At 31.0% G+C, this 14,414-nt stretch overlaps 1 protein-coding gene across 1 annotated transcript in view; it reads left to right on the top strand.

The window, feature by feature from the left end:
• Nucleotides 1-11,213: 11,213 nt before the first annotated feature.
• Nucleotides 11,214-14,414, top strand: part of LOC128987264 (protein O-mannosyl-transferase TMTC2-like) — a 50,438-nt gene continuing 47,237 nt past the window's right edge. The window contains exon 1 of the mRNA XM_054408022.1: nucleotides 11,214-11,273. The gene's annotated coding sequence lies outside the window, so the exon portion shown is untranslated. The remainder of the gene's footprint in view (nucleotides 11,274-14,414) is intronic.

The raw sequence follows: 14,414 nt of genomic DNA, 5'->3' as shown, positions 1-14,414 counted from the left end.
CATTTAAACTAGTACACGTAGAAGTGTGGTTAGGGTGAACACCCATAAATCATTAGTTTTGAAATCAAACTGTCAAAAGTAAATTTAACTGGGTGGTGTTCACAGAGGCGTCCACAAAATTTAGCATAGTTATCAGAGGGTATTTTAATTTTATTTCATCATTGACCCTTACCATGAAGCTTTATTATTTTGTTTACCTACAACTTTTAAATTGAGAAAATATTTGTGTTGATAGAATTGTTATAGGATTGATAAAAATAGTCAATATTTTTACAGTTAGTGTTTTTACTTCCCTTCACTGGGAACAATATGTAACTATTTCAATCACTCTAATAACATTTCGATGTCATTATATGTCTTTTCAGAGTCCTGCATTTGCATTTAATGCTTAGAACCTCTTGGTGGATATAAACATTTCCTCTAATAGATAGATACAGTTATAGGACCACGTAGAATTCGAGCAACACAGTTTTTGCATCCATCCTTTTGGTTACAGATAACTGCATGTCAAAAGTCTGTGCGATTTTATGTATTTAAATGGAAATACGTAAGGTATAGTATTTCCCCTATATCAAACACCTTCAGAACAAAAAAAAGTAATTAACCAATTAGATAAATATATTCACCAAAATGTACTACAATCTCAAGTTTATTGATTGGACCCTTATTTTTAAAGAATATAGATATTCCAACCATTATTACTTGAATAATTTGCTCTGGTAACACCTAAAATTATGAATAATTATTAGTTTACCGTATACAAGATGTAACTTAGCTTTGGAGCACCAAATAATCGGAGGCAACTAAAGCAATTATCGACATGTAATGTTCGAATGACCCAATAATTTGGCAAATACCATTGTGGCTGGCGGCCCCAAAACCACAAATTCACCAAACCCCGGTCAAACACGTTGTCCTACCAGCACTAGTAATTGCCAAGTGTCAGTGAATTTGGTGTTGTGCTCTCGCAGCATTGCAGTGCTGGCCTTTCTGTTCAGTATTGTAGCAATCGAAATTAGAATAACATTTATTTGATTGACGCATTTATTAACGGGATACAATTTTTAAACGCCAAGATTTTAAAGTCATTGAACATTTATGTTTGATTAATAAGTATAGTATAATGTGTTGATAGGCTATTAAGGGTGTTCTTTTGTTTGGTTTCCACGGGAACAATAATTAAGTTACCAACGTTAAAATTGTCGGTTTGAAATATTTAAATGATTTTTTTTCAAATGACTACCAAATATACGATTACAGTATGTATAATATAATTGTAAAAAGAAATGGAGTGTTATTTGTGGGGTAAAATCTTGACTTTCTATTGATTGTGTAAATAAATTCAATTGCGTTGCCATAGCAACTGGTTTGAAGCAGCCCAAAGAGTCAATTTGTACGAATATTACTAATAAGCATATTTAAAATGTATGTTTATACATTTAACTTGCTGGAAATCACTGTTAAGAGTCCTTGGAGGCTGGTGCCCATTTTGGATTAATTGCAAACAGCTGCTGTAGAGTTATTTATCATTGAAAAATATTTGTTCAGTTACTAAAGTCATTGGAATTTAAATAACAAGGAAACTATGAGAAAAGACATTTTTATTGTGGTTTTATAATATTAAGGGAGCCATTGGAAACTGATGTCCATCTTGGATTTGCCCACCATTAGAACAATGTTGATTTCTTAACAGTCTTTGAAGAGTTATTTACCATCTCAAAAATTTTTTTTAATACCAAGTGAATTTTAATTGAAATGTCAAGGGGTAGATTAGACATTTTTCTTGTGATTTTGTAATTGTTTTATGAGTTGGTTTATGCTCCACGGATTCTACGTTACTGGTTGAAAATGTAAAACAAGAAACTTAAACTGGCAAAGTTTTTCTATGTAATTTTTTCAGCCGCTATCTGATAATTCGAAAGATCATTGTAACATTTCACATATTTTATTGGAGCACGCTATTAGTAATATCAAATACAATATATTATTTTTAAGTGACAAAATTTTTAGTTTTGACGATCAAGTTACATACATTTAAAAATATCTCAATTGGCTATCGATGCTTGTTGTGTAACACCGATGTTTATCCGATATTGGAACAGAGTAAATTCCAATGCGGTTGTTGACCGCATCGACTAAATTTACCAACATTCACCCAGAGGAACACCAGACCAGCTGTGCAGCTTAGTGGCAATGAATGTACACTAAATTTGATAAACAACCACCTATTTACCTTATTTGCAACTTAAGTTATTTAGTGAAAAATACCGAATATTAAATGAGAGATTACATACTTTAATACTTTTCAATGTATTGGCAACCATACAAAGGTAGGTATTTTAAGCCAAGTGTTTACATTATTTCTCAAACTAATCAATGCAATGAACAGAAATTATAAGATTCGATCCTGACCAAAACAAATATTTATGCTACTTAAACCAAAACTAAAAAAAATACAACAATTATTTAATTTATCATGAAAGTAATAAATGTTTAAGCTCAGCCTTGTTTAAGCTTACAGGGGTCTCCACTTTATCTACTTTTTCCACTTTTTTCACTTTTTTCTACTCAAGGGTCACATTGAACATTTTTTGAGGAAAGGCTGGCCAGTCTATCAAGAGTTCTGTGTAGAAAGGTAGCCCCCTCCAAATAACCCACAAAGAGGTAGTTTTCTAAATAGGAGCCCAGCGATTTCAGGCAGATTTTTAGTTACTATATTATCTTTTGACTAAAATTCTAAACTAAAATTCTGGACTTTTTATGTGAATGATACTATGGATGGTAGCTTATTTATAAGTTGCTTTTATTTTTAAACGAATAGGAAATACATACTATACTACATAGAGTAGGACATCACATACATAAAGAACATTTAAAGGTCCGGAGAGGGGAAATGGACTTTTTGGAATCCCAAAAGGACTGCAGTGGCGGAGCAGTCTTTCTGTCAAGAGTTGTAAAATTTAATTAATGCCTGAAGGGTGCTACACTTCACTTTTTAGCTGTCCCTAACGTGTCATGTTGGCACGTTTTTACACAATACTTGTTTTTTCTTTAGACAAAAAATACATTTATTTCAACTTTACATGTGATAGCTTATCGTATACCAATTCCAAAATATACATAGTTTCTGTAATAATATTTCCTTTATCGGAATGCCATTTTCAAAATTATTAAATTCAAAAATAAATTAAATTAGTTTTGTGGAAAAGCGTTTGTTGTTAATACGCTTAAGCTTAAATGTATGAATATCATTGCCAAAACACAATATTGCTAAAAGTGTATTTAATTTTAAATGGATATTTCATTTTACACTTCTCAACTGCTCCCAGTTTATTGTGTAAATATTAAAAATAGATAAACTGCAATCGCATGGAAATTCAATATATTGCGCACATCTTCTTATATCTTTGTATATCCATGAAAACAAATTAATGACATCAGGCATATTGCATGTTATTAGAATAAACTTGAATATTATCCAAATTTGAAGTATTAGAGAAATGCGAAAGGATTCTTTTTGAGTAAATAGTATAGTTTGTACAGTACAATTATTAATAGTTGGTTGGATATGAATACCTACTATTTCATGATAAAATCTATGGCTAAAGGTGAGTTGCGGCCCAAATATAAACAGGTATACAAAATACAGAAATGTATATGTCTATCAGTTCCTCCACTGCTGTGCTTGGGCAATGTTCTAAATCTATTCTTATGGAGTTTATTATTAGTGAGAAGTCAAAACCGCTTGTTGTTTATGAGGGATTTAAGTTTCAATGTAAATGAAACGTTTGTACCATTGACATTTTTCTTGCAGCCTGAGAAAACGTAGAAAACATACTCTTTGGCACTGAAATGTGCAGCTAGTGAATGTGCTTCTCTTAATTTTCTGAAAACAGTTAGTTAAATTTTTGCCAGCACAATAAACTTATGGACAATGACAAACCTATAACAACGTGGAGTGCAAGCCGAACTAACACAATAAACTGATTTCTTACATTATGTACCATTAAACCAACCATATCCTTGGCCGCAATCAACCTGTTTATACCTGGGCCGCAACTCGTACAAAACGTTTTTTCAGTCTGGGCCGCAACTCATACGCAAAATGAGATTTGGGCCGCAGCTCACCAACAGCGAAATCTATAGATAAACATGGCTTTGTGTTAAACAGTATATATATTTGACATAAAAATGGTTTTGGTGCAACAACTTTTTACAAGTTAGGTTTGCTATATTGTAAGGTACAAATCAAGATATATATCTGTTCTAAACCAGTGCACATATTCATCTATCTACTAACTATGGATTTATGAATCACCCCTCACTTATGGGTCTATTACTATGAAAGGAGTTGTGAAAGTGTAACTAAAAACACCATGAATACTTTGATATACATAACCCCTCTTAAGACGCTCAAAATTACAAACAGAAAACAATTAACAATAAATATAAAAACACAAGCTTAATATGGGGAAATTTCCAGTAAATGTCTTTGCAAGAAACTCTTCCCAATCGCCTCAGTTACATTATTGATCCTTTTAGTGCACTCTCTAAAGAAGACAATTGTTTTGGTAAACCGAAGTGTCAGGTGCTCCTCTCTGGGGAAATTACGTTTCACTTGTCCGCTCGCTTCCTTTTCTCTTGAAAACGACATTAGTGGTTCGGATACTTCCTTGTAAAACACTTCTCAAATTTGTTGAATCTAAACATCTGTTAAATTTAGTATAAGTCTGCAACCAAAACTATTGACAAGAAAAGTAGTTTAACATTTTTGTAGGTGAATGGAAAGTTGGAGCGAGGAAAACAATATGTAAAATGTATTTTAATATAATTTAAGAGACAAGCATTTAAAGTTTAACTAACAATCAAATTTAATCTTACTGATATTTATCTCATGTCAACTCTAAAACTTGTGCAATCACATGGATAACGAGTCACTGTTGACGCATAGCCTTAGGGGTAAAATAGTTTGTAGGCATATCTGAAGATATTGAAGTGTAGGTGTTTCAAAAAATTTTGCCTACACTTTGTGTTAAGAATCTTTTATGATAAAATGTGATATTTCCAAGTACACGAATCTTCATGAAAAGGATTTAAAAATATCTGCAAAAATAGTGAGGACTATTGTAGTTTATCTAATATGTAGGTTTAAATGTGAAGGGATGAAATCGGCCTAGTGAGCATGATGATAAGGGACCTAAATTTCAGAATTTTAACAAGGTGTGTTCATAGCCCCTTCCTATTTTCGTATCTGAAGAAGTTCAGATTAAAACATAACAAAGTATTTTTCAATCACTGGCAATGTTATATTTTTATAAAAATAAACGGATTTATATAAAAATAAGCGTTAATGGTGATGTAGCCTCTAATTTTATTGGCTCACTAGTCATGTGTATATGCAAGTGGCCTACAAGTTCAGAATTCAATTTTATTCTGTATTTTCCCTAATCCTGTCAACTCCTGATAAACGAATACATAAAATCCATTAAACTACATTACTCGATTACTTACATTATCACTTAAACAGCTTACCAAGTCTAATCATCCACTGCCTCCTTGCATCGACTCCCGTCATTGTTTAATCTTGTACACGGGCGTGACACATTATCAGGGTGATGTCTGAGGGGGTTGCGACCCCAGGCTTATCACATCTGTCCTGCCTCATCGCCCCAACCCCTACTCTGCACGGGGGTTGATATGGTGTTCATGTTAGAGAGCGTACTGAAACATACGCTGTAACAACATATCCGTTTGCACAGGGAAAAATTCTGCTTTATGCCACAAAAAGTTCTTGGCTATCTGCGAGCTTGCAAATAAATAAACCATGATGGGATGGTCAAAGTATTCCTAATTGGTTTGAGTCCTTAATATTCATGTAAGATTTTGACCATTTTGCACATAAAACAGTTTTACTGATATTTATTTATTTATAAACGGTTGCACCATTTTTTACAAGAAAAATACAATGGTCTTACAGAAAGAAGAAACAGAGGGAAAACATAGTGTCTTTACGATTATCACAGGCCAGCACAAAAGTTGTGAAAAACTGGAAAACAAGACTTCAATAACAAGACATAAAAGATAAATAACAACTATAAATAACAAACTATCTGAACAGTTAAACAAAACAAGCGATTCGAAAAACAAAACCAGTATAACAACAACAATAATGATAGCAGTGCAGTAAGACCGAGTAAAACTTTAGTAAAAGAGGCAGAACAATCTTGATGAAAAAAAATTATTATGGCTTATTGTTTTGTTTTTCTCCAACATGTTAATGTGTACGGATTATACTAATTTTTAAAAATGTACTATTTCGCTAGAAGGTGCAATCACATAAAAACTTGTCGTATTTTTTTACCATGGAAAATGATCACCAAGTTAAAAAATACTGAATCTCATGCAACATCAATTATCTTGAGCAAAATAATCAGCACACCATTTCTCAGACTTTTAAAATTCTGGTTCTTATACTATTTTGGTCAAATATTGAACTTTAATAGTAGATGTATTGATGTATTGCAGGAAACAAACTACATAAAGAGTACGTACTGTCAGTAGAGCTGTTTCATATATAATTTCACTAATGGAATGTTTCATACTGGTATTGTATTAAATACACTTCGGTACAAAAATTTTCCAAATTAATCATTTTAATGACTTACAAAAAATAATAATTGAGCTGTACAAAAGTACTGCATTATTTATTAATGTAATTTCATGTTTTTTACTTTAATTAAAAATTAAAATTTGATAATTGATAACATTATTTGTTCTTAACAATAACAAATAAATTCGAAAATGCTAGTACGGATATTTAATCATTATTACGCGGGCATATTTCAAAATATATCTTCCACCTATGCAAAACCATTAAGGAAAGCAATCGATACATAAAGCAAGCCTAGCAATTTAATTTTATAAAATGAGGTAAGTCAAATAAGAGGAATGTTAGTCTGTGTAGTTTGTGGTTCGTGTATTATGAGAGCAAGCTTTGCCGGTGGCCGGACTTGGCCACAAATTAATTGAAGGATCGCCTGTCAAACTTGATGGAAGTAATTGAAATGGACGACGCGCTTCAGTAGACATTTCACTAGAATATGAATGGGAAAATCTATATGCTATTGCAGACTAAACGTAAAATTGGTCACACTAATTTGATAAAATAAAATCACCATAGCTAGCAAACTAAGTGAATTGTGGACTTATGCAGTTTCAGTTAAAACCCACTGGAAATAATATAATGTAAGATAATTTAATTATTTGTGTATTGATCTCCTTCTTAGTTTTATCTTTCTTTGTTATTTTGACAGTACTACGCAGATACAGCATATTTTGGTACCTAAATGAAATTTATAAACGTTAGGTCCAAGTTGTGTGAGTTTATGTTTCTTAAATTTATATTGCAAGAAAAGCACCATTGTGTAGTGTACATGATCAGTTAAACGAGATAGTTAAAACTTAATTTATAGTTCTTAGAACCAATATGAATATTAAATCGGAACACAGATATTTATTTATCTGAAAAATAACCAAGCAAACCACTATGATCTGTTATTTATTCAAGGTAATTTTGGTGGTGGTTAGTTTTACTCATCGATATGTTTTACTACATATAAAATTATTACATACATTTACATATTCAATATCAATGCATTTTCTCACAGTTTTTACCAATCATGGTGACAAATGTCTGCAATAATTCTTTAGGAAATTTCATGCACTCTTAGCGCACGTGACTAATAAAGGTGTTATCGTGCTCTACAGCTTACATAATGTGTTGCAATTTATTATAGGCCTAATTTGTACTTATAATGTATATTCTTTCTTCATCTAGGTATTTAATTGAATATAATCTCCCCTAATAATCATAAGTTTGCCGATTAAATCCTCGGAAAATCCCGGACCTCTTTAACTCATGCATTCCTTGGTCGTTGGGCTTTTAATCACTATGGTTCTTACTAAAGAAACCACCGATATGAACTGTCATTTAATTAATTTCAACTATGATTCTCCACTTATATCCGTATTAACATAAAATACTGTAATATTTCGGCGTTTTATCATTATAAGATAATTGCATTTTTTCATCTGGCTTAATATTTTTTGTTGATCTACGAATAAAAACATGCTTAACCAGATATAAATTTATTGTTGAATTTCAAATGTGAGAAAATCAATATTTAATTCCAATTAATCAAGCTTTAAAATTTTTTTCTTCGATTGCAATTGAATGTTTCGATGGGGAATTTATTTTGAACCATAAAAAATACAATTTCTGAGGTAAACTGAAGTGTCAGGTGGTTTTCTCAGGGGAAATTAGGTTTCACTTGTCCTCTGTCTCCTTTCCTCAAACAGCATTAGTGGTCTGGATGGTTGCCTACTTCACCCAATCTACATACTTAAGTGTAGGATTCTTTAGAAAATGTTTTACTAGTGTTAAGGTAATTGGACATTTATTTGATTTAATACAATTCATATTACAATAACACACCCGGTTACTTTTTATACAGTATACTGTAGTAGTTTTTATCTACCCAACGGCGCTTTTTACCACATGTAAGGGAAACAAGTATTATATTGTCTGTGGTATTACCAAACATTTTTGTTTTTGAAATATCAAACAATGTTAAAAGATGTTTGAATAATAATAGTTGTAAACTATTATTAAAATGACAGTGTTGAAACTAATTATACAATTACTTAACTAGAATCGCTTTGATTTATTGTGTTTAATACATTTTTTACACCGTTACTGAAATTATAGATTTTTTTGTAAAATACATAGATAAAAATTGCAGCTCTTGGATGATCTATAAATACTGCCACTAATAGCGATATGTCTCACAAATCAAATTGTATTTCTAATTTATTATATAATTATGTTTTTTTATGAAGTTATGAAGATAGTATTAATTTTAGTTATTTAAAGCAACGATTATATACTGCATTTGATCATCTCGTTCATGTTTTCGTTAATGTAAGTGCACCACTGTACCAGTCTGGGTTCATGCATTATACATTTATTTTACAATAGAAAATAAAACAAAAAACAAAGAAACAGTCACACAGCTAAGGGATAACTATTTTTTATTACATTTTATATGGCTGGCTGGTTTTTAATAAAATCTTTGTGTCCATTGTGTGTACCCAATTCAGGTTGTTCAATGCTCCACAGTACCTCATATTATGTGACACAGTCACTTCTGGGACGATAGGGACCCTAACATACAGGGACTGAGGGTGATGCATCAGTACCGATGTGATAAGCCGTAGGGTCTCCCCTTCTGTGATATTACCCTGACTATTCTCGTTATTCCGGCTTAAAAACTGAATTTCACTTAGACATGAGTTAGGCTCCTTTTGACATTTTTTTTAATATCATGCTAAATTGTGAATGTCGAGGTTTATGTGGTGATTTTAGTTTTTTTCCTGTTAATATTCACCCATTACTAAAGTTAAGTTACATTTTAATTATATTTTTGATCTTGCAACTTTTAGTCATCATAATTATGTCGGGTAAGACATATAAATAAAATAAATCGAGGCCGATGAGCTTGAAAACTTTTCAAATTATCAAGGGATAGCTTAAATCACGATTTGAACAAATGGAAATTCAGTAACACTTAAAAGCATTCATAATAGTCAATTTGATCAGAAAGGAAAGCCTTCATAGCATATTTGAAACCATAAGCATGGATAAGTCAAGGTTCTATTTTTTTTACTCAATATATTCCTTTATTTTATAAGAAACTCTTATAATAAAGCCACTATAATGCGCTGTTTGAGGTGTTATTTGGTTGATTTTATATAAGTTAATGTTCCATACTTTACAGATGCTAGTCGAAATCTTGAACTAGACGTCGATCAAGAACTTTAATGTTGATTCTGAAATAGATATTTTTGTTTATACTATGCAGTATTTGTTAAACATAAACGAACATATTATAACTAACTAATTATATGAGAACCTGTTTTCTGCTTAGGACATACTTATAACTAGAGAGTTTCAACATTCAAATATAAAACACACATATAAGCTATGCACTGTAATCATATCCGTAGATACCAAATTCGAAAAATAAAACAAAAGGGTTAAAAATACTTTGTATGCAATTATGTAATTAGTATGCTTTTTTCCTTAGAGTGAATAATGATTCAACCATAACAAGCAAATGTTATACTTGAGACAATTGCACAAATTTTGTACTTTTTAATCCTTTAAACTACAAAACATGCTCCCATCTAAACTCTGTTTGTTTGTTTAATTCTGTGGTTCCAAATTGTTGAATTATATAATCACTTAATAAACATCTACTATTAGTAGTTGTATCCTATTTCCCCATAGTAAATAACAGCTCAAACTTAGATTGCCGTAGTTACCTTTCTCATAAACCACCCGTTTAGAGTGAATAATCTTATCAAACCTAAATATTGATAATTTTAACCAAACAGTATATAAATATATCTCTACAACATAACCAGAATTAATTGATTACATAATATATAATATATGCTGGTTTTCTAAACCAATGGCACAACCTAGTTATACAATTTTACATTTAGACAAATTTAACTACATGTAAAATAATAAATACGTGCAATGGTGAAACTATCTGCATAATCAACTTACCTAATATATTGGCATTGGCATTGGTTGTGTATCATGTTAAATTATTGGTATTCAGCGTAACATCAATTATTTAAGATCGATTAAACACAATTTTTGCAAACTCTTCAATACGCCAATACAAACAGCAGGGAATGTAATACGGATTGATTTCTTTTCAAAACCCTACCCTTAACCCACTTATAATTATGTTAATTTCTTTTGTAATACTACATTATAAGGAACAAAAGGCCAAAATAAGTTGGATTTTTTATCCAACAAGCGCGTTTGAAAACTATTATTTCTTCTTAATGCTGTGGTTTTCTAATAAAATATCTCCAATATAAGTTATGTACATTTTAATCAATTAAACCCTACCCCTAGTGATGTTTTTTGTAGATCTGCATAGATGTTGCTGGAAGGTTGGGCGAGGTCAAGGGAGGAGTTTAGTGTCGCAGCAACAAGAAGAAGGTCGAGAAATAGTTGAGGCCACAGCTGGGGCGTGTCTTCCTAGGGGGGGGGGGGGGGGGGGGTCGACGCAAGCCCGTAGCGTCCCGACGCCGGTATATCGCAAAGTCCCCGCGCCAGTACCGTCGCGAAGTCACAGGGGCTACGTTACGTCGCTCCGTAAACAGGATTACGTATTTGGATAACGTCACTTTAGGTGAGTTGAGAATATTTTTTGAAAATACTGTTTTTAAAAATTTCTAAGGGTATTTATGAGTTAAACATTCGTGGGTTTTTTGGGTGGAGACAACTTTGTTACTAACTAGTTTGGATTGGTTTATTGATTATAAGTTTTAGAAAAAAAAAAAAATACATGTGGTTTATTGCGGGAGTTTTCATTACAGTGGTGAAAAAAAAAATACACAACGTTTTGGGATCTGGAATCTGATCCTCAGGTGAAAAAACTAACACATTAGGCTTACAACTAACAATATACAAAATTCAAACCCAAGTTGGAATACACTACAGAGAGTAGTGGTCAAATATATGCATTGTATATAGCAGTCAAGTCATAAAACAATATGAAAGAAATAATCAAGAAGTGTTACTAAAGGACATGTACATTATGTTTATTATGTATATTACGACATATGTATTGCTTTAAACTTATTATGATCTTGTATTCTACATACACTTATGCAAGGTCTTTTTTTGTAAATGCATATTATACTTTTAACATATGTTAAGAATACGGAATCATGGTTCTAATGACAAATGACAAAATATTTCTAGTATAGCTATTTAGCTAACTGACATTTTACCCTCAAACTATTTATATTTACAATACTTTGAGTAAGGATTGTTATTTACGCCTGAAAACATTGAAATTTTTTTAAATATTGTTAAGAATGTTAATAACGAGAAATTTTCCTATCTGTTACGCATCTTTTCGCGAAGTTGAAGCATTTATGGATGTTATAAAATAACAATATAAGAAAGATGCCAACAGTATACATAATTAAAACAAACTCTAAAAACATAAGTTGTTTTATTCGTTTAGATAATAAAAAAAAAATATTTCCAAATAATTTAAATATAATTTTTTTCAAAGAGTTGTGACACTCAAAAAGACGATTAAAACCACAACATATATTGTATTAATGAAGAAAATTATGGTAGTAAAAGTAAAACTACAGCAATTCTTTTAACGGCATAAATAGAAATAAATTCAATATAAGAAACAAAAAAATTATGTTTGTAAACCCTTGAAGAATAAAAAAAAAACTTTTGAATATATATTAAATATTTATTTTTCCAAAATAATATTACAAGGAGTCTATTGAGTCTTAGTTTAAAGTTTAAAGTAAATTAAAAATCTTACTTTTTAATAATTTAAAGAGTCTTAGTTACTTTTTTAAGGGTTAAATAACCCTTAAACGACCGTTAAGATAAAAGTAATCTTTCTATCAGATTTAAAATTATGCTTGCCGTTTTATGCCAACATTTAACATTTACTGTATGCATAAACTATTAAAGCCCATTATTATTTACTTTTTTTATTTTCCAGTCATAATAATTAGTCACAATAAACCTTCTACATATGAAAGATGCTTGCAACTTGACTTGTACAATAGAGAATGGTCACAAAAAAAATACGAAAAACAATCCAAATAATATTAACTAGCATGTTACTATTACAAAACTGATGTAAAACTTATCAACGCCACAAAAGAAATTCAGAAGTAATTAATACTAACCCGTTACTTTAAAGTGCATAATCCGCAGTGTGTTTGAATAATGTGTGTTTGATAGCTGAATTCAAAAATACCGTGAAAACTAAACTAAACACAAATTCCATTCGTAACACATACCACCAAATGAATAATCTGTTAGTTCTGAAGTGATATTGAAAAACTTCATTATGGTAATGTAAAGTGTGAAATCATAGCACGAACGTGTTGGAGAAATGTGCGTGTGTGCGTGCGTGAGCAGGGCGTTGCTAACTATATAACAAGGTTAACTCTCGAGTCACTTCAACTTGAGGGAATCAACAGTTTGTAACGCAGGGTCGACACGAAATACTTCCCCTCCAGTACACGCTTCTGTAGGTTTACTTAAATATTCAATAATATACTTATTGTTCGAGGGAAATCTGTGTTGATAAATTTATTAAATCCTTAAAAAATGAGTGAAAAGTCTATGAAACATATTCTGGTAGAGTGCATTTTGTTATTGGTGAACTGTTTGAGATGGGTCTAAAATCTCAAAAAAGGGTAGTTAAGGTCTTAAAAAGCTGCTTGAATAGATTCAAAAGTTATTTTGTAAATCTTACGTATAAAGAACATTAAATGCCAATATAACCATTGAATAAGGGCTGATTTTGAAAATGGTCCAATAGTGTTATTTAAAGTTGTGTTATGAATTTTATAATACTGGGTGTCCAAAGAGTCCTGGTTTGGTTAAATATGTTTAGAAATATTTTATATTTAGCTGCCCTGTTATTGTAAATTATTCACGTCATTCTTTTTTCTTAAAATGCCGTTAGGTATTTTTTTTCACGCATTTTTGCTTTGAAGTTGTATGCAAAAATATTAAAAAACACTTTTTATTGTATTTAATTCATGTATTAAAAAAAAAAAAGAATAAAAGTAATAAATATCTCCCCTCACAACAACAAACCTGCAGACTAAGTGATTGTCCATATGCCTAGTTGGATTTCGACTTTTTAATCATTATAATATTTACTGCTACAGAGAAGGTAATTAAGTATGTTTTCTATTTGGAAGTTAATAGCTTAGTATTGGATAAAGAAATTCGTTAAAATTGATCAAACTATATTCATAAACAACTTAACTACAACAGTGTTTTATAAGAGTATCGAGGGGATTTTAGATTCAATTTTTTCAGTATTTTAATCATTAGACTTTGTACAACTTTCAATATAACATATTTGTGTTTTAAGATAAACAAATGGTTCGGAAATAAACTGTAAAATAATATATTTGGAGGTATAGAAATTAGATAACCCAATTTCCCCATTAAACCCGTCCGCATAACCCAGTCATGCTTATACGCCAACTCTTTCTAATAAATGTAGTTTTACGCGGTTGCACTAAATGTCATCAAAATCGGATCAGTTTTACTCGAGTGATCATACTAATGGCCTTCCATATAAATTTGAATCAATATAGTGTTCGACTTCTGGAGACTTAAAACTAAAAAGTGAATCGGTCTTGGGTCATAGTCTTACAATGAGACTTTCTGTAATAGTCCGATATGAGAACTTCTCTAAAGCCGGTTTTAACTTTATTTGGATTTGAATACTTAAGACCTTATAAAATAAATTATATAATACTGT

Source organism: Macrosteles quadrilineatus, unplaced genomic scaffold (genome assembly GCF_028750875.1).
Source record: "Macrosteles quadrilineatus isolate MER2022 unplaced genomic scaffold, UCM_ALF_1.0 Scaffold_2__2_contigs__length_208266976, whole genome shotgun sequence".
NCBI classification, from domain to species: Eukaryota; Metazoa; Arthropoda; class Insecta; order Hemiptera; family Cicadellidae; genus Macrosteles; species Macrosteles quadrilineatus.
The sequence above is the reverse complement of the archived record's forward strand: the minus strand, read 5'-3'. Positions and strand labels throughout refer to the sequence as shown.